The sequence below is a fragment of the Neophocaena asiaeorientalis genome, unplaced genomic scaffold (genome assembly GCF_003031525.2).
Source record: "Neophocaena asiaeorientalis asiaeorientalis breed wild unplaced genomic scaffold, Neophocaena_asiaeorientalis_V1.1 scaffold24, whole genome shotgun sequence".
Classification (NCBI taxonomy): Eukaryota; Metazoa; Chordata; class Mammalia; order Artiodactyla; family Phocoenidae; genus Neophocaena; species Neophocaena asiaeorientalis.
Window position 1 is genome coordinate 3,059,881 of NW_020185317.1, and position 19,726 is coordinate 3,079,606.

The window sequence follows — 19,726 nt, forward strand, 5'->3', positions numbered from 1 at the left end:
TTTCATTCGATTTGTTAAAAATTGGTTTCTTAGTAATATTCAGTATTCCTGATAAGGAGCATAGTATATTTATTTATTTATTTATGTTTTACTTCCCAACCTAGGACAAATTTTTATACTGGTTAATTCTTATGGATAGTTCATTTTATATATGCATGTATAAATGTATGTTGATTTTGTTAACAGGATTTGTTTTTTACTCCATTGTATTTTTTTTTGCCTGGTCATGAATCTTAAACAGAGAGTCTGAGCTCTCTATGCTTCCATTTATAGAATAAACACTGCTCACATTTTTGGTTATTTACTGTCTCCTTTGGTCTTGAGATTGGGGCTATAATTACCACCTTGGTGAAGATGAAGAAAAGAAAGTTCAGAGGTGAAATAATTTACCTAAGGTCTATTGCCTAGTAAGTTGCAGGACTAAAATTCACACCCTGGTACATTGCATTATAAAATACATTAAGAGAGGGAGACCTTCAAGATGGCAGAGGAGTAAGACATGGAGATCACCTTCCTCCCCACAAATACATCAAAAATACATCTATATGTGGAACAACTCCTACAGAACACCTACTGAACGCTGGCAGAAGACCTCAGACATCCCAAACGGCAAGAAAATCCCCACGTATCTAGATAGGACAAAAGAAAAAAAAAAAAAAAAACAGAGACAAAAGCACAGGGATGTGACCTGCACCTCTGGGAGGGAGCTGTGAAGGAAGAAAAGTTTCCACACACTAGAAGCCCCTTCACTGGTGGAGATGGGGGGTGTATGGGGGGAAAGCTTCGGAGCCATGGAGGAGAGCACAGCAACAGGGGTGCAGAGGACAAAGCAAAGAGACTTCCACACAGAGGACCGCTGCTGACCAGCACTCACCAGCCTAAGAGGCCTGTCTGCTCACCTGCCAGGGTGGGTCAGGGCTGGGAGCTGAGGCTCAGGATTCAGAGGTCAGATCCCAGGGAGAAGACTGGGGTTGGCTGCATGAACACAGCCTGAAGGGGGCTAGTGCACCATAGCTAGCCAGGAGGAGGTCTGGGAAAAACTCTGGACCTGCCTAACAGGCAAGAGACCATTGTTTCAGGGTGCACGTGGAGAGGGGATTCAGAACACCACCTAAACGAGCTCCAGAGATGGGCATGAGCCATGGCTTTCAGCTCCGACCCCAGAGACAGGTATGAAACACTAACACTGCTGCTGCAGCCATCAAGAATCCCATGTGCAAGCACAGGTCACTATCCACACGCCTCCGCATGCCCCCTGGAGCCTGTGCAGCCCACCACTGCCAGAGTCCCGTGATCCAGGGGCAACTTCCCCAGGAGAACGCACTGGCACGCCTCAGGCTGTTAGAACAACTCACTGGTCTCTGCTGCCACAGGCTCACTCCGCATTCTAATTAAAACTACCGTACCCTTCCCTCCCCCGATCCCGGCATGAGTGAGCCAGAGTCCCCCAGTCAGCTGATGCTGTAACCCTATCCTGTCTCTGAGGGCAACCTACACATAGAGGTGGGGCCAAAACCAAATCTGAACCCCCAGAGCTGTGCAAACAAAGAAGAGAAAGGGAAATTTCTCCATGCAGCCTCAGGAGCAGCAGATTAAATCCCCACAGCCAACTTGAGGTACATTGCATCTGTGGAATACTAGAATAGACAACGAATCAAGCCAAAATTGAGGTGGTGGACTTTGGGAGCAACTGTAGACTTGGGGATTGCTGTCTGAGACTACCCTTTTCTGATTTTTATGTTTATATTAATATAGTATTTAGCACTTGTTATCACTGGTGGATTTGTTTATTGGTTTGGTTGCACTCTTCTTTTTTTTATTACGTTTTTATTTTAATTAATTAATTTTTTTATTATTCTTATTTTTTTCTTTTTTTCTCTCTTTTCTTCTGAGCCGTGTGGCTGACAGTGTCTTGGTGCTGCAGCTGGGTGTCAGGCCTGAGCCTCTTAGATGGGAGAGCCGAATTCAGGATATGGAAGCTCCAGAGACCTCCCGGCACCACATAATATCAATCAGCAAGAGCTCTCCCAGAGACCTCCGTCTCAAGGCTAAGACCCAGCTCCAACCTATGGCCAGTAAGTTCCAGAGCTGGACGCCCCATGCCAAACAACCAGAAAGACATGAACACAACCCCAGCCACTAGCAGAGAGGCTGCCTAAAATAATACTAAATTCAAAGACACCCCAAAACACACCACCGGATTCAGCCCTGCCCACCACAAAGACAAGATCCAGCCCCAACCAGGCACCAGTCCCCTCCACCAGGAAGCCTACACAAGCCACTGAACCACCTTACCCACTGAGGGCAGACCCCCAAAACAATGGGAACTACAAACCTTCATCCTGGGTAAAGGAGACCCCAAACACAGTAAGATAAGCAAAATAGGAAGACAGAGACATATGCAGTAGATGAAGGAGCAAGGTAAGAACAAACCAGAACAAACAAATGAAGAGGAAATAGGCAGTCTAACTGAAAAAGAATTCAGAGTAATGATAGTAAACGTGATCCAAAATCTTGGAAATAGAATGGAGAAAATACAAGAAATGTTTAACAAGGACCTAGAAGAACTAAAGAGCAAACAAAAAGTGATGAAAAGCACAATAAATGAAATTAAAAACTCTCTAGAAGGAATCAATACCAGAATAACTGAGGCAGAAAAATGGATATATGCCGTGGAAGATAAAATAATGGAAATAACTACTGCAGAGCAGAATAAAGAAAAAAGAATCAAAAGAATTGAGGACAGTCTCAGAGACATCTGGGACAACATTAAATGCACCAACATTCGAATTATAGGGGTCTCAGAAGAAGAAGAGAAAAAGAAAGGGACTGAGAAAATACTTGAAGAGATTATAGTTGAAAATGTCCTTAACATGGGAAAGGAAATATTCAGTCAAGTCCAGAAAGTGCCTAGAGTCCCACACAGAATAAATCCAAGGAGAAATATGCTCAGACACATATTAATCAAATTATCAAAAATTAAATACATAGAAAAAAATATTAAAAGCAGCAAGGGAAAAGCAAAAGTAACATACAGGGGAATCCCCATGAGGTTAACAGCTGATCTTTCAGCAGAAACTCTGTAAGCCAGAAGGGACTGGCAGGACATATTTAAAGTGATGAAAGGGAAAAACCTACAACAACGATTACTCAACCCAACAAGGATCCCATTCAAATTTGATGGAGAAATTAAAAGCTTTACAGACAATCAAAAGTTAAGAGAATTCAGCACCACCAACCAGCCTTACAACAAATACTAAAGGAACTTCTCTAGGCAGGGAACACAGGAGAAGGAAAAGACCCACAAAAACAAACACAAAACAATTAGAAAATGGTAATAGGAATGTACATATTGATAATTAACTTAAATGTAAATGGAATAAATACTCCAACCAAATTACATAGACTGGTTGAACGGATACAAATACAAGACCCATATATATGCTGACTACAAAAGACCCATTTCAGACCTAGGGACACATACAGACTGGAAGCAAGGGGATGGAAAGAGATATTCCATGCAAATGGAAATCAAAACAAAGCTGGAGTAGAAATTCTCATATCAGACAAAATAGACTTTAAAACAAAGATTATTAGAAGAGACAAAGAAGGACACAACATAATGATCAAGGGATCAATCCAAGAATAAGATATAACAATTCTAAATATTTATGCACCCAACATAGGAACACCTCAATACATAAGGCAAATGCTAACAGCCATAAGAGGGGAAATCAACAGTAACACAATAATAGTAAGGGACTTTAACACCCCACTTTCACCAACGGACAGATCATCCAAAATGAAAAAATATAAGGAAACACAAGCTTTAAATGACACGTTAAACAAAATGGACTTAATTAATACTTACAGGACATTCTATCCAAAAACAACAGAATACATTTTCTTCTCAAATGTTCATGGAACATTCTCCAGGATAGATCATATCTTGGGTCACAAATCAAGCCTTGGTAAATTTAAGAAAATTGAAATCATATCAAGTATCTTCTCTGACCACATGCCATGAGACTAGATAGCAATTACAGGAAAAAAAAAACAAACATATGGATGCTAAGCAGTACACTACTAAATAACCAATAGATCACTGAAGAAATCAAAGAGGAAATCAAAAAATAACTAGAAAGAAATGACAATGAAAACACGATAACCAAAAACCTATGGGATGCAGCAAAAGCAGTTCTAAGAGGGAAGTTTATAGCAACTCAATCCTACCACAAGAAACAAGAAAAAGCCCAAGTAAACAACTTAACCTTACACCTTAAGCAAGTAGAGAAAGAACAACAAAAAACCCCACAATGTTAGCAGAAGAAAATAAATCATAAATATCAGATCAGAAATAAATGAGAAAGCAATGAAGGACAAATAGCACAGATCAGTAAAACTAAAAGCTGGTTCTTTGAGAAGATAAACAAAATTGATAAGCCACTAGTCAGACTCAACAAGAAAAAAAGGGAGAAGACTCAAATCAATAGACTTAGAAATGAAAAAGGAGAGGTAACAACTGATACTGTAGAAATACAAAAGATCATGAGAGATTACTACAAGCAACTCTATGCCAATAAAATGAACAACTAGGAAGAAATGGACAAATTCTTAGAAAAGCACAACCTTCTGAGACTGAACCAGGAAGAAACAGATAATATATACAGACCAATCACAAGCTCTGAAATTGAAACTGTGATTAAAAATCTTCCAACAAACAAAAGCCCAGGACCAGATGGCTTCACAGGCGAATTCTATCAAACATTTAGAGAAGAGCTAACACCTATCCTTCTCAAACTCTTCCAAAACATAGCAGAGGGAGGAACACTCTCAAACTCATTCTATGAGGCCACCATCACCCTGATACCAAAAGCAGGCAAAGACGTCACAAAGAAAAAACTCCAGGCCAATATCACTGATGAACCTAGATGCAAAAATCCTCAAATGGTCTGGAAAACAGGACAGCTACATGTAAAGAATGAATTTAGAGCACTCCCTAACACCATATACAAAAATACACTCAAAATGGGTTAAAGACCAAAATGTCAGACCAGACACTACAAAACTCTTAGAGGAAAACATAGGCAGAACACTCTATGACATAAATCACAGCAAGATGTTTTTTGACCCACCTCCTAGAGAAATGGAAGTCAGAACAAAAACAAATGTGATCCAATGAAACTTAAAAGCTTTTGCACAGCAAAGGAAACCATAAACAAGACAAAAAGACAACCCTCAGAATGGAAGAAAATTTTGTAAATGAATCAACTAAGAAAGGATTAATCTCCAAAATATATAAGCAGCTCATGTAGCTCAATATCAAAAAAAACAACAACCCAATCCAAAAATGGGCAGAAGACCTAAATAGACATTTCTCCAAAGAAGGTATACAGTTTGCCAACAAACACATGAAAGGATGCTCAACATCACTAATAATTAGAGAAATGCAAATCAAAACTACAATGAGGTATCACCTCACACCAGTCAGAATGGCCATCATCAAAAAATCTACAGACAATAAATGCTGGAGAGGGTGTGGAGAAAAGGCAACCCTCTTACACTGTTGGTGGGAATGTAAACTGATACAGCCACTGTGGAGAACAATATGGGGGTTCCTTGAAAAACTAAAAATAGGACTACCATATCACCCAGCAATCCTACTACTGGTCATATATCCTGAGAAAACCATAATTCAAAAAGATACAGGTAGCACAATATTCATTGCAGCACTATTTACAATAGCCAAGACATGGAAACACCCTAAGTGTCCATCAACAGATGAATGGATAATGAAGACGTGGCACATATATACAATGGAATATTACTCAGCCATAAAAAGAAATGAAATTGAGTTATTTGTAGTGAGGTGGATGGACCTAGAGTCTGTCATACAGCATGAAGTAAGAAAGAGAAAAATAAATACCGTATGCTAACACGTACACATGGAATCTTAAAGAAAAACAAAATGGCTCTGATGAACCTAGGGGCAGGACAGGAATAAAGACGCAGACATAGAGAATGGACTTGAGGACATGGGGAGGGGGAATGGTAAGCTGGGACGAGGTGAGAGAGCAGCAGTGACATATATACACTACAAAATATAAAATGGATAGTGGGAAGCAGCTGCATAGCACAAGGTGATCAGCTCGATGCTTTGTGACCACCTGGAGGGGTGGGGTAGGGAGGGTAGGAGGAGATGCAAAAGGGAGGGGATATGGGGATATATGTATATATATAGCTGATTCAGTTTGTTATGCAGCAGAAACTAACACACCATTGTAAAGCAATTATACTCCAATAGAGATGTTTAAAAAATACATTAAGAATAAATATTAATTCTAAGCATTCATTAACGTTTTTTAATTCTTCAAGTATCATTTGTGTGTGTGTAATAGTATTATGCTGCATTATCTTTACCTCCTTTAAAATAATTTTAGTGCTTATTTTGTTTCATGTCTGTTATATTTTCCAATTTCCAAAACAAATTTAATTTAAAAATTTGTTTGTATAAATAGAATGACAACATAAATAAGCAAGCAACATTTTAAAAGAGACTGAAAGAAAATGTTTATAACACATATGTCCAAAGTTTAATATTTTGTTTTCTAACAATAACTATAAAAAGTCATCTAATATATAAATGAGTAAATAATATGAAAAATTTACAAAATATTAAATGTTCTAATACACAGAATTTTGAATAATCAAATTGAAATACCATTTCTCAATTATAAGACCACCACAAAATAAAATAATAATAAAACACTTATTAATTATGAGTCCATGAAGAGTGATGAAATCTCAAATGCTATTCGTGCTAGTATGATTATCTATAACACTTTTAATAAATAATTTGAGTAACATTTAAATATTAAAATAAATTTGGCCACTTACTTAGCATTCTCCCTTATAGAAAACTGTTCAATAGAAATAGTTTAGGCACATAGAGATATATCTAGAGTGATATCAGTGATATACATATCAATGTATATTCATATATGGATACAATTGATGATATAGATTTAAATATAGATGTGGATATGATATTATCTATTGCCAAATAATTTGTAATAAAAATTGGGGACATTCTGAAATCTTATCATTATGAAATGGTTAAATAGAGTATGTTTCACTCTTACAAAGGAATCATAAAACTAATTAAAGGAATGAGAGAAACTATACTTATAGTTCTGCAACAAGGTTTAACCCACATTCATTCAAAGGAAATTCACATGTAAAACATAAAGATATTTCTCAGATATCTCTGAACAGTATAGAAATAAATATATTTTTGTCAACAGTATAACACGGGGGCATGGAGATAAATGGGCAGAGGTTAACACTTTAAATTCTTGATTAAATAAAAAAGAAACTATGTGGACAGATTATTTTCAAAAAGATTTTTAAGGAAGCATTTTTAAAATCCTGAGTGAGAAATGAAAAGGGAGGGGTAAGTCCATTTGGAAGCATAGCAGATGCTCCACCTAGTACAATTTTTTTAGTAAAATCTAGAAGTATCCTAACACTTGAGACCATATCAAGTTGAAGTTGCTGAGCTGCTCATTAATGCTATACATATGGTGTGTTATTAAAGGTAACATTGCAAACTGAATTATTTAAAGGATGGCTTGAAATTTTCTCAAAACTTTCAATTAGCTACTATTCTTTTACTTTGCCAACATAGAGAGTAAAATTCATATTTTAAAAACAAAAAGTTACGGTTTTATTTTAACCTTTGCTTCCCAAGCTGAAAATCTTTTTTCCTTTCTTATTTCTGAGATTCTACAATTCTCAAATTTCATTCACTCATTATATATGCATGACCTAATTCTCATAATTTCAGTGCCAGTGTTGGCACTGGATCCTGGCTGGAGACTAGGATTATATAGGTGGACAAATCCAGGGACTAAGTAACTCACGGTCTAGTGGTGGAAACATGATCCAGTACAAAACAATGCACCATGTTTTATAATAAATGCATATACATATAAATACAGAGCCAGTACCATATATAAATCAGAGCATGAAGTGGAGCTAGACTACCACAGTTTAAATCCTGGCTCCACCACTAACTCATTGTGTGATTCTGGGCAAATCACTTAATCTTTCAGTGCCCTAAGACATTTGTCTGTAAAATGGCGATTAGGATTAAGTGACTTGGCACATAATAGTAACTATATGTGACAGCTAAAAACAATAACAACCAAAAGAATAAAACATCAATTAATATATCACTTGATAAAAGGATGTGAAAGGGAAGGAAATGGAGCCTTGTGTATTTAACATAAGTAATATTCCTATTATATCACAGTTATTTTCTTGTCCCAGTGACATTTCAATTTTTCAAAGTGATTTACCTTTTACATAGTTAAAAAAAAAGTGGTTTAAATTTTTTTAATTTTTTTCTATTCTTTCAGTGGCATCTGTGATAACTCTTTCCTGATCTCTGAAAAACATAAACAAAAACAAGCAAACAAACCAAAAACCCAAACATTTATCCCTTATTCCTTGTATCTTCAGCTATATCCCAAACTGAACCATCATCCATACTTAGTACAATCTACAACTTTAGCAAGCATTGTTAAGTGTACCTTTCTGCTTTAGTTCCAATTTAACTATTAATTCTAGAGACAGTGAATTATAAACTATTATAATTATAAAGAAAATATAGGCTTACTTTTGTACAGCAAAAATGCAGAAATGTCATTCAGAAATCTCCTTGTAATAGGTCTTAATTTTTGCTGTGCTATCACCAGAACATAATATCCCTGAAGCCTAGGGTCATTTACGAAGCTACCTTCTTTATGTTTCACTTAAGTCATCTCAAAGTGAATTTGTCCAAAACCAAAATTTTCATTTTCTGCAGAAATGTCTTTCTCCCTCCTTACCCATATATCAGGAAATAGCATCAGCATTCATTTAGCTAATTAGGCTGTCTTCAGGCTCAAACTTGACTCTTTTTCTCATCTCACAACAATTCTATAAATGCAGCTTTTAGTTTCTTAGCTTCAAGATAAAACCCACATCCAACTACTTTGCATGACATGCATCATCACCCTATGTCAGCCATTATTTTCTTTCACTGTGAATTCTAAAAAATCCAACTGTATTCCAGGGTCCTAATTTTGCCCCTCAAAGTCAAGGGTCTATCCTACATCCAGAGTGATACTTTTTAAATACAAATCACATGTTATTTACATGTTTGGTCACCTCCAATACATTTGGACCTACCACATTTGGAATAAATCCAAATAACTTTAACTATGGTCTAATGAGACCTACATTAATTGACCCCTGGATACCTATCAGACTTTAACACTTATAATTCTCTCTATATGTGCTCAAGTTACATTAGCTTTCTTGCTATTAGTTAAAACTTCCAAGAACAGTTCTGCCGTGTTCCTCCCTCTTTCCCAAATTTTTTTTTTCACTCAGCTCTTTCCTTCAATATGTATTCTTTTTGTTTGTTTTCAAATGTTACCTCTTTAGGGAAGCCTTCTGTTGCTTTGCAAACTGGCCCCATACATGGAGGGCAAAGAGAAATCAAAGAACAAGGCTGACCACTCGAGATTAGTAGGCTACAGGTTTAATAAGCAAGGGAACTTACAAAGGAGACTTGTCTTGGGCGACTGAAAGATGAGTAGATCTCTGCACCCTCCTGCCAGAATCTTAAAAGTTTACACAGAGGGCTTAAATGGGTTCAGTCACTTATACTGTCCAGATGGTCTCACCACCGTCTTACTTTCTTAAGTCTACATCCTTAAAAAGGCTCCTAGTGTGGGAATGCTGGGCAGAGTGTACATTCAAAAGACAGGGGATTGGGTGAGGAGCCTCCAATTGCCTGGGTCCAACTCTTCTTTTTTTTAATTAAAAAAAAAAATTGTGGCAGCCCCGCACTGCATGAGGGATCTTACGGATGGAACCAGTGTCCCCTGAACTGGAGGGGCAGAATCTTAACCACTGGACCACCAGGGATGTCCCACCTGGGTCCAACCCTTGGGTTAACCTGCAGTCATGTCCTCCCTATCACCTCCTACAACACCTCCCCAGATCATCGCATCTAAAAATAACACTCCGTGTACTCTTCATGTTTTCCTATTAGAATAAAAACTCCAGTAAGGCCAGAATTGCTCTGCAGATGCTAAATAAATTGTATCAAATGAATGAAACTAATGATTTATATTGCTTGATATAATCATCAATCAAATAGAAAATGGTCATTTATTCATGCTTCATATCTTAATAGTTTAAAATAATAAAATGGAGTTATAGTCACAACGCAGCTTTTTAGGCATTCTGCCTCTCAGCTCTCCAGGGTCACATATGAAGATGGACATTTTCAATCAATGTCATTGGCATTTTAATGAATGCCAATTTCATGTCATTTTAGTCAATGCCAATACGGAAATACTGATAGAAAATGGAGATGAAAATAATAGATTTACTGTTGATAATTAGAGACTGTACATTTTTAGTATCAGTAAAACTACGTTGAGCCTTATATTTATACTTAAGACTGAAGAGTTGGAAAATAGGAAAAAAGTAGTAAATTTTGTTTAGGGGATACATATTTGATAGGTTTCCACTCTTCCCTTTTTTCCTTATGTAAATAGAGTATCTTTCATTTTCTGCTTTATTTTTATAAAAAAAAGTTTTTTAAGAAATAGATATTGGATTCCACAATTTTTTAAGTCTAAGTGGACAATCATATTTTCCCTCATCGACTTATTACTTCAATTAATTATATTAAAATATTTTCTAATTTTGGATAATTTTCCATTCTTGGGACAAACTTCACTTGGTCAGATTTAAATATTTTATTTATTTATTTTGGCCTCACAGCAAGCAGGGATCTTAGTTCCTCCTGCCCCCTTCAGTGGAAGCACAGAGTCCTAACCACTGGACCACCAGGGAATTCCCCAGATTTAAATATTTTAAGTCTTTATAGCTAGATACAATTTTATTGTAGATCTTTTGCATCAATTTTAAAATGATCTGTAGTTTTCTCTGTGCTGTTTTTGCCAAGATTTTTTTTTTTTTTCTTTTTTTTGCTGTACGCCGGTCTCTCACTGTTGTGGCCTCCCATTGCGGCACAGGCTCCGGACGCGCAGGCTCAGCGGCCATGGCTCATGGGTCCAGACGCTCTGCAGCATGTGGGATCTTCCCGGACCGGGGCACGAACCCATGTCCCCTGCATCGGCAGGCGGACTCTCAACCACTGTGCCACCAGGGAAGCCCTTGCAAAGATTTCTTATCACTTATTCTGATTATGTCAAAATAATGTGGAATCTTTCCTTTTATATCTTCTGAAAGGATTTAAATACCATTGGAATTACTATTAACACAAATATATTATTGAATACATCTGTGAAAATAGCTGTGCCAGTGTTTTAATGAGGAAAAGTAAATCCATTACTTTCATAGTTCCCTTTATATAATTTGATTTGTAAATTGTTTTATTTTCTGGTATCTACTTCATGATTTATATATTTGTTAAAATATTTTCATCAAAGATTTTAAAATAATTTTCATAAAGTGGAGGACATCAATTTCATATAATTATTTTATTTACTTTTTATTTATTGTTATAACCTTATTCTCACATATAGTTTTATGTCATTTGCTTATTTTTATCTTTTTGAGGAGATCAGCTAAATTTATTTTACGGTTGTTTATTACTGTTTTTAAATGAGCCAGCTCTGGGATTTAGTTTTCAATTGTACTGTTAATTCAATAATTTCTCTTCATCACTTAGAGTTTAACTCATGGATTTTTGTGTGTTTGTGTCTCTAATAATTTAAATCATTCTTTTCAGTGGCAATGATCAATAGCTATAGTGCTGCTTGCCAAACACTGTTTCTCTTCTACATGTTTCCTAAGTATATCTTACTTCCAGGAAATTTGATATTTCTCAGGCTGAAAAGTTTGACTGAACACAACTTTTCTGAATGATTAATTTTTGAAAATGATTAATTTACTTTACAAAAACTATATTTAGTTGGTATAAGGTCTGTGGTAATTAACAGTTTGCATAGGATGGGATTTCTTTATACAGTTGTCCTGCAGATACTGTGGGGGATTGGTTCCAGGACCCCCTAAGGATACCAAAATCCAAGGATACTAAAGTCTCATAGTGTGCCCCCTGTATCTGTAGTTCTGCATCCACAAATTCTACCAAACTCAGCTTGTGTAGTACTGCAGTATTTATTGAAAAGAATCCATGTATAAGTGGACCCACCCAGTTAAAAACCATGTTATTTGAGGGTTAACTGTAGGTTTGAAGATGTCTGTGAAGTTCTGGCTTTTCTCCGTCTCATTTTACTGGCTTGAGAAGGAAAGTGTTTTCCTGGTTTGAAGAAGATGAGTCATGACATAGCAGAGTCTTGGTACCTGTCCTCAAAATGGGGGTGTGCATGGGCAGAAAATGTTGACTCAGATGGTCTGAGAAATATGGACAACACTTGGAGCAGAGAGGACATGGGAGTTGAAAGCTAGAAGGTGAACTATGGAAGAGGGAGATAGGATAGTGAGAAGGGAAGATGGAAAGGCATGAAGACTGGAACTGGATACTAGAGAAGAAACTGAAGGTACACAAGAAGAAAACTGGAAGCAAGAGAGAGTGTGAGGTCCCATGTCTCATATGCTCTGACTTTATATCCATTATAATTGTTAGTAAACTTTATAAGTAAATATGATAAAATTCTTATTACCTATGTGAATTTGTTAAATGTATCATGGGTATTTTTCTCTTTATGGCTGAATAATATATATATATATATATATATATATATATTACAAAATTTGTTTATTCACTCATCTATTGATGCACATTTGGGTTGTTTCCACCTTTTGGCTTTCGTGAATAGTGCTGCTACACACATTTATGTATAAGTATTTGAGTACCTGTGTGAGTACAATTGCTGGGTCATCTGGTAATCTTATTTTTAACTTTCTGAGGAGCTGCCAAACTGTTTTCCACAGTGGCTAAACCATTTTACATTTCCACTAGCAATTTATGATGGTTCTTATTTATCCACATCCTTGCTGATGCTTACTATTCTCCATATTTGTTTGTTTGTTTTTGTTTATAGCCAATGAATATAGCCAGTTTATAGCCAGTGAATGTGAGGTTATATCTTAAAACTGGCTTTGATTTACATGAATAATTATGTTGAGAATCATTACATGTGCTTATTGAGCATTTGCATATTTTCTTTAGAGTAATGTCTATTCATGTCCTTTGCTCATTTTTAATTTGTCTTTTTCTTGAATTATAATTTTATTTATACATATACTAGAACCTTATCAGATATATAATTTGCAAATACTTTCTCCCATGCTGTAGATTGCATTTACAATTTTTTGATAATGCTCTTTAATAAACAAAAGGCTTCAAATACGATGTAGTCCAATTTTTCTATTTTTTCTATTTTTTTGTTCTTACCCCTGCTACGTGAGTAACATGTTATCATATTTAAGAATCTGTTACCAAATTCACAGTCATAATTTATCCCTATGTTTTCTTCTAAGATATTTATAGTTTTAGCCCTTACATTTAGTTCACTAATCCATTTGGAGTTAATTTTTATATAAGGTTTTAAGTAGGGATCAAATTTCATTCTTCTCCATATGAGTATATAGTTTGTCCCAGAACCACTTGTTGAAGAGATTATTCTTTCCTCATGGAATAGTCTTGACAACTTTGTCAAAAAATCAGTTGGTTATAGATGTACAGATTTTTTCTGGACACTGATTCTATTCCATTGATATATATGTTTATCCTAATAGTAGTACCACACTGTTTTGATTACTGTAAGTTTGTAGTAAGTTTTGAAATTGGGAAGTGTGATTCCTTCAACTTTTTCTTTTTCAAGATTACTTTGCAATTCATGGTACTTTCAATTTCTGTAAGAAAAGCCATGGGGATTTTGATAGGGATTGAATTGAATCTGTAGATATTTTTGGAGAGTACTGACATATTAACAATATCAAGTCTTCCAGTCCATGCATATGGAATGTCATTCTATTTATTTAGGTATTCTATAATTTATTTCAGCATTGTTAGATAGGTGTTGGTGTACAAGACTTTCACTTCCTTTGTTACCTATATTCTTATGCATTTTACTCTTTTGGATGCTATTTTAAGTGTAATTGGTTTTCTTAAATTTCTTTTTGGATTGTGTATTGCTGATGTATGCCTGATTTTTGTGTGTTGATCTTGTACTCCGTAATTTTGTTAAATTTATTAGCTCTCATAATTTGTGTGTGTGTCTGTTTGTGTAATGGATTTTCTATATAAAAATCATGTCATTTAGAGGTAGATACACAGTCAGCCCTCTGTATCCATGGGTTCCATGTCCAAGAGTTCTGCATCCACGGATTCAACCAACTATGGATTGATATTAAAAAAATCTACATACCTTTGGCACTAAATGTCTAGTTAAGGAAAAGAAAGTGATTATCAGAAAAGTAAAAGTGGAAAGAAGGAAGGCTATTAATTTGTGAAGGAGTATGGGTGAGCTTCTGATTTGCTACTGTTTGTATGTACCTCTTAACTTGAGTGGGTTGTGGTAATAATTTTATAAAATTCATGAGGCGGTACACTTTGTACTTTATGCATTTTTAGTTTTCTGATTTACACTAAAACATGTAATAAAGTAAAATAGGATATTATTTACATAGAAGAAAAAAGTAACTTGTATACAGTTAAGGGAGAGGAATTTTATGGCAGCTTAAACGTCATTATAGAGCATAAGTTCAGTTAGACAAGAGTGAAACTATTTTAAGTCTAGAGAATGTAATTGCTTTTACAAACTGCATTTTAAAAAATGTTCCTTTCAAAGCAACTTATTTTGATTTATTTGTATAATGATCATGTTGTATTTTTCATATATATCTCATATTTGTAGAACTTACTATAGAAAACAGGTGTTTTCTAAAAGTTATGTGTTCAATCTTTGTAATGTATAACTTACATGTAATGATTTTGATAACTGCAAACAGAAAATTATTCTTATGTATGATTTATACTCTATGTGTGTATATAAATCTATATTTTTTGGTTTTCAATACTGAGTATTTACAACGTAACTTTTAAGACACTAATGGAAGTAATTTGGTAATCCTAAATTTAATAGTGTACAAATAATTGTGTTTTATATATTTTTTTGTTTATAACTGGCCTGACATAGACTTCCTCTATGACAAACTGACACAGATAAATGTATACATGAAAATGTAAATAAAATATTAAGCATAGGTGGTAACAAGAAAAATCAGTAATTACAATATTTATATTATGTAAAATTACTTATAGAGGAACACTTTCTTAACTCTCTTGTACCATGATTCACACACATTATTGCTCTGCATATAGGCAAAGGACAATTTGGTTAGGCCCAAAATAATGACTTATTTATGCTAACAGAATGGGATGCATGTAAAGAATTATAAGAGGCTTCCTGTAGAATGTTTCGTATTGTCAATTTTAATTAAACTATATGTACATATGTTTTCTATACCTCTGTTCATGAGCAGTTTTATGGCCTTAATCACATTTCCATATTATATCTCAGTGTCTGATCTCAATTCTCTGTATATTTGATAAGTACCATGATACACAATGAGAAGTGGCTGATCATACTTCTTAAAGTTCTGTCACAAGTTTTCATATTTCTAAATTATTATTCATAGCATACAATTGCAAAACATCATGTTAAACATCATCCATGTAAGCTGTATTTCATAGAATAAATTAGAAAGTTTATATGCATGATACTAGCTAAAATATATTTAAAATTTACTAAGCGCCAGAAAACTTTGCATGCATTCAATTATTTAATATTCACAACAAGCCAGAGGATTGATGCAGTTATTACCTCCATTAGGTAATTAGCAATTTTGAAAACTATGGTTGGTTAAATAATTCAAACAGGAAGGGGCCAAATTAGGATTTGAACTTGATTCTCCTCTGACACTAGAATCCATTTTCTTATTTATGGAATACACTATAGCAAAGCTAATTTACGACTGAAAAATAGAAAATCAGTTTTAAGGAGTAGATATCACTTAATAAAATATATTGGAATAAATTGAGAGGGGAATAAAGGTCAGTGCTATGCCAAAAGTAGAAGTAAACTAAATTGAAAGGTTGATTTTTGCTTCTGGCTGTGGTGGATTGGCTTGCTTCAGACCACTCCTCTTAAGACAACAATGAGAAAATTTGGATAAAATTTTAAAAATAAATTCAAGGCATTATAGGTCTGAACATGAGAGACAATGTGAACTCCTCAGTCACTTCTATTAGGTTGGCTTAACTCTGCTATCAAGCCCGAAAAGGAAACACACTAAAATAAAAGTAGGCACCCATATACTCATGCAAACACACTTGGTCCAAAAGCAATCAACAGATATGAGAATAAAAGTTAAAATTATGTTGCATTAAAACAAACTACGTATTAAAAATAATACATTTTGCTGAGAATAAGACAATAATTTTATCATGAAATATATTACTAATATTCAGTGTTCAGTATAACATCTAATTATATTAGAAAATCATCTCAATACATTACAACTAAACATTGGAGAAATCTGATTAAATGACTAAGCAAGCTAACAACTGATGAAAACTTTCTTGACTTGAATTTAGATATGTGATAGGGAGCCACTGGATCAGTGTTCTGGATAATGTACCAGTCTACATGTTAATTAGATAAAATATTTTAAATACTGATATGACAAGCAATTTAAAATTTATTGGATGATTCTATTTTATGTGTAATGACATGTTTAAAGACATTCTTTAATATAATGCATTTTCCTTAATATATTAACACATTCATAGGTTCTAGGGGGAAAAAAGTAACAATCACAATGATACATTTCATCTAATACTTATTGTGATACTTCACATGGTAACATATCACAATGTTTTATATTATTATATAATAATCTGCCTTTGAAAATGACATGCTAGAAGGTAATACATCTTCTCTTATAGCTTCTGCAATGTTGTGATATTACTAAAAGTGTTGCATGCTAAATATATAAAATCTATTTTGAATATTTATTTCAGGGTTGATTCATTGGTAAAATCACTTTCTGCATGTGTGTACGTATGTGTTCCCAGTATTCCATGAGCTTCTGTTGCTTTATATCTTTAATACACTTTAATAATTAAATTTTTGGTAAGCAAGTTTTAGAAACATCTAAATATGAATTTAAATATGTCTGAGAGTTGTAGCAATACCTAATCAATGAAAACTCTGAAAGAAAAATATGAATCATACAAGCTCTAACTACAGAGCCCTAACTGACCAAATGAAGAGTCATTTACACTGCCTCTACTCTTGATTAATGCCATTACTGAAGGATTCTCACCCAAACCCATCAGTTTACAAGTAAGTAAACTCAAGGAAAAGAAAATTAGTGAATTGCCCAAGACCAGAAAACTATATTAAATATAGCACCCGGAAAGAATATGTTTCCTCTTTGGTAACATTGCTCAGAAAGGAAATATATTTTATTGAAGAAGTTAATAGTTAAAAATAAAATATGTTAAATGAACAACTTTATGGGAGGCGCTGGGGGCAGTACATAACATAGTAAGAAGAAAGCTGCAGTGTTAAGTCTTGGGAAGAGGCGAGCCCAGAACATAATTCGCCAGTGGAACAGACAGCTGGCTGAGACTGGACTAAGCAAGCCCCATAGTCAAGGATGAATCTTCATTGGCTTAATGATATTATGCTGAGAAAAGCCATCCACAAATGAAGTAAACAGCAAAGACCAACAAATGAATTATCTAGCTATCTCAATCTTGGGAGAAAGTCAAAAGAGAGTTTGGTAGAAGTCTGTGGTACAAAAAAGGATGATAGCAAGAAGGGGTATATTAAGGTTGTAAATAGAAGAAAATTATACTTGGCTTGTTAGCACTTCTTGGGTCCTGTGGACTGTTTATATCCCACTGATGAAGAGGTAGCCTGCATAAACACCAAATGTTAAAGGTGAGACTTTACAGTCTCAATAATTTTCTTAACAATACATTGTACTCCAGTTCACATTAAAGAGCATTATTATCCTTCTACAGCTAAAATTACAGTGACATAAAATTGTTTAGGTTGAGAATGACAGTCCAAAGCACTGCAAATGTGCATGTTGTTCAATAAAGGCACATGTTCTTCATTACACTAAACTGTCTAAGGTGAGAAGTGAATAATAAATACATTATTAAAAAGTCATAAGCAATATTTGAAAAATATATTTTTGATTAAGTCATTTTTCATTAGTATCAATCATATGATACATTTATTGTTTTAGTTGATAGTATAATCTTATATATAACCTAAATATTGTTCAACCCATAACTCCTAAAGTAAGTCCATATTATTAAAACCTTATTTGACAGTAATGATAATATCAGTGTTCCATTTCAACATTTATATAATTAAATGATACATTTCCAATGTTACAGTTTGGGTTTTTTTTCCTAGTTTCAAAAGGTGTACCAAACCCAGTAAAACAAGACCACTGATTACAATGGCCTATGGTGCAAACAGTGAAATTCTCATATTACACAATATTCCCACCAAAAATACTTTTGGAACTTCAGTGTACAAAGGTGGCAGTAATTTTTTAACAGACTGTTTGAATTATTAGCTGTAGATTTTAAATGAATATACATGGACTGTGCTTTTGCCTATAACTCATAATTTCTTTGCCATGCCAGTTATTAGCTAAGGTTCAGCTCTAATTTCTGTGCCATAAGTTAAGGAGACCTACAGTAAATTCTCCATGGAAGAATTCTACCTTTATCTGAATATCAATTCGCAGTGTAATATTATGCCAAATATTTTTTTAAAACTCCTTTTAGCTTTTACTAGTTCCTTTTACTTTAATATATTTCAGGCCAGAGACAGTAATGCTTCAGATATTTTCCATTATCCATCCTATGCACGTGACTTATCCTTCAAAGTTATGGTATAAAAATCATTTCACTTCTTAGAACACTGACTCTATTTTATTTATACTTATTGGGGATAAAAATTGTGGTAAACAAAGATGGCATTGGAGATGTGATCTATCTACATGTATGTATATTTGTATGTATATGTGTATGTATGAGTGCACATACAAGAATGGACTTATGTCTACCTCTACTGGAAGAGCCAGGAGACTTATTTGAAATATGAACAGCACTATCTTCTGCAACTCATTAAAAGTTTTGCTCTTCACATATTTGGTGTATTATATCCATTTATTTATTCATTCATTTAATAAACATATTTTAATACTTTGTGCTAGACCTTCTCTCATCTTCCTTTTCTTATGTCGATGTCTGGGTAAAAGAATAGGTGAGGGCTCTGGAAGTAAGACCTCTCTTACTCATGGACCTGGTGAATGGGGCATTGTAATAAATGTCAGATATTTATTTCCAGTTGATTCTGATATAAAAGTTAGGAAGAAACCTATACCTGCTCCTCAAGAAAAATATGTTAAGAAAATAAAAAGTTGTCAATATAAACCAAATAAAATTATACAGAAATGAATAAACAGTGAAGATGTAAAGGATAATCTATTCTACTTAGGAGTAATTTTCAGAGCCTGTGTCTACTTAACCTGTACATCTTTGGACATGCTATGCACAGTTTTAGAAGTCAGATTAGAATCTTTGGCCTCCAATGAAAGGTACTTGGAGATACAAAAAAAAAAAAATCTTCAAGTG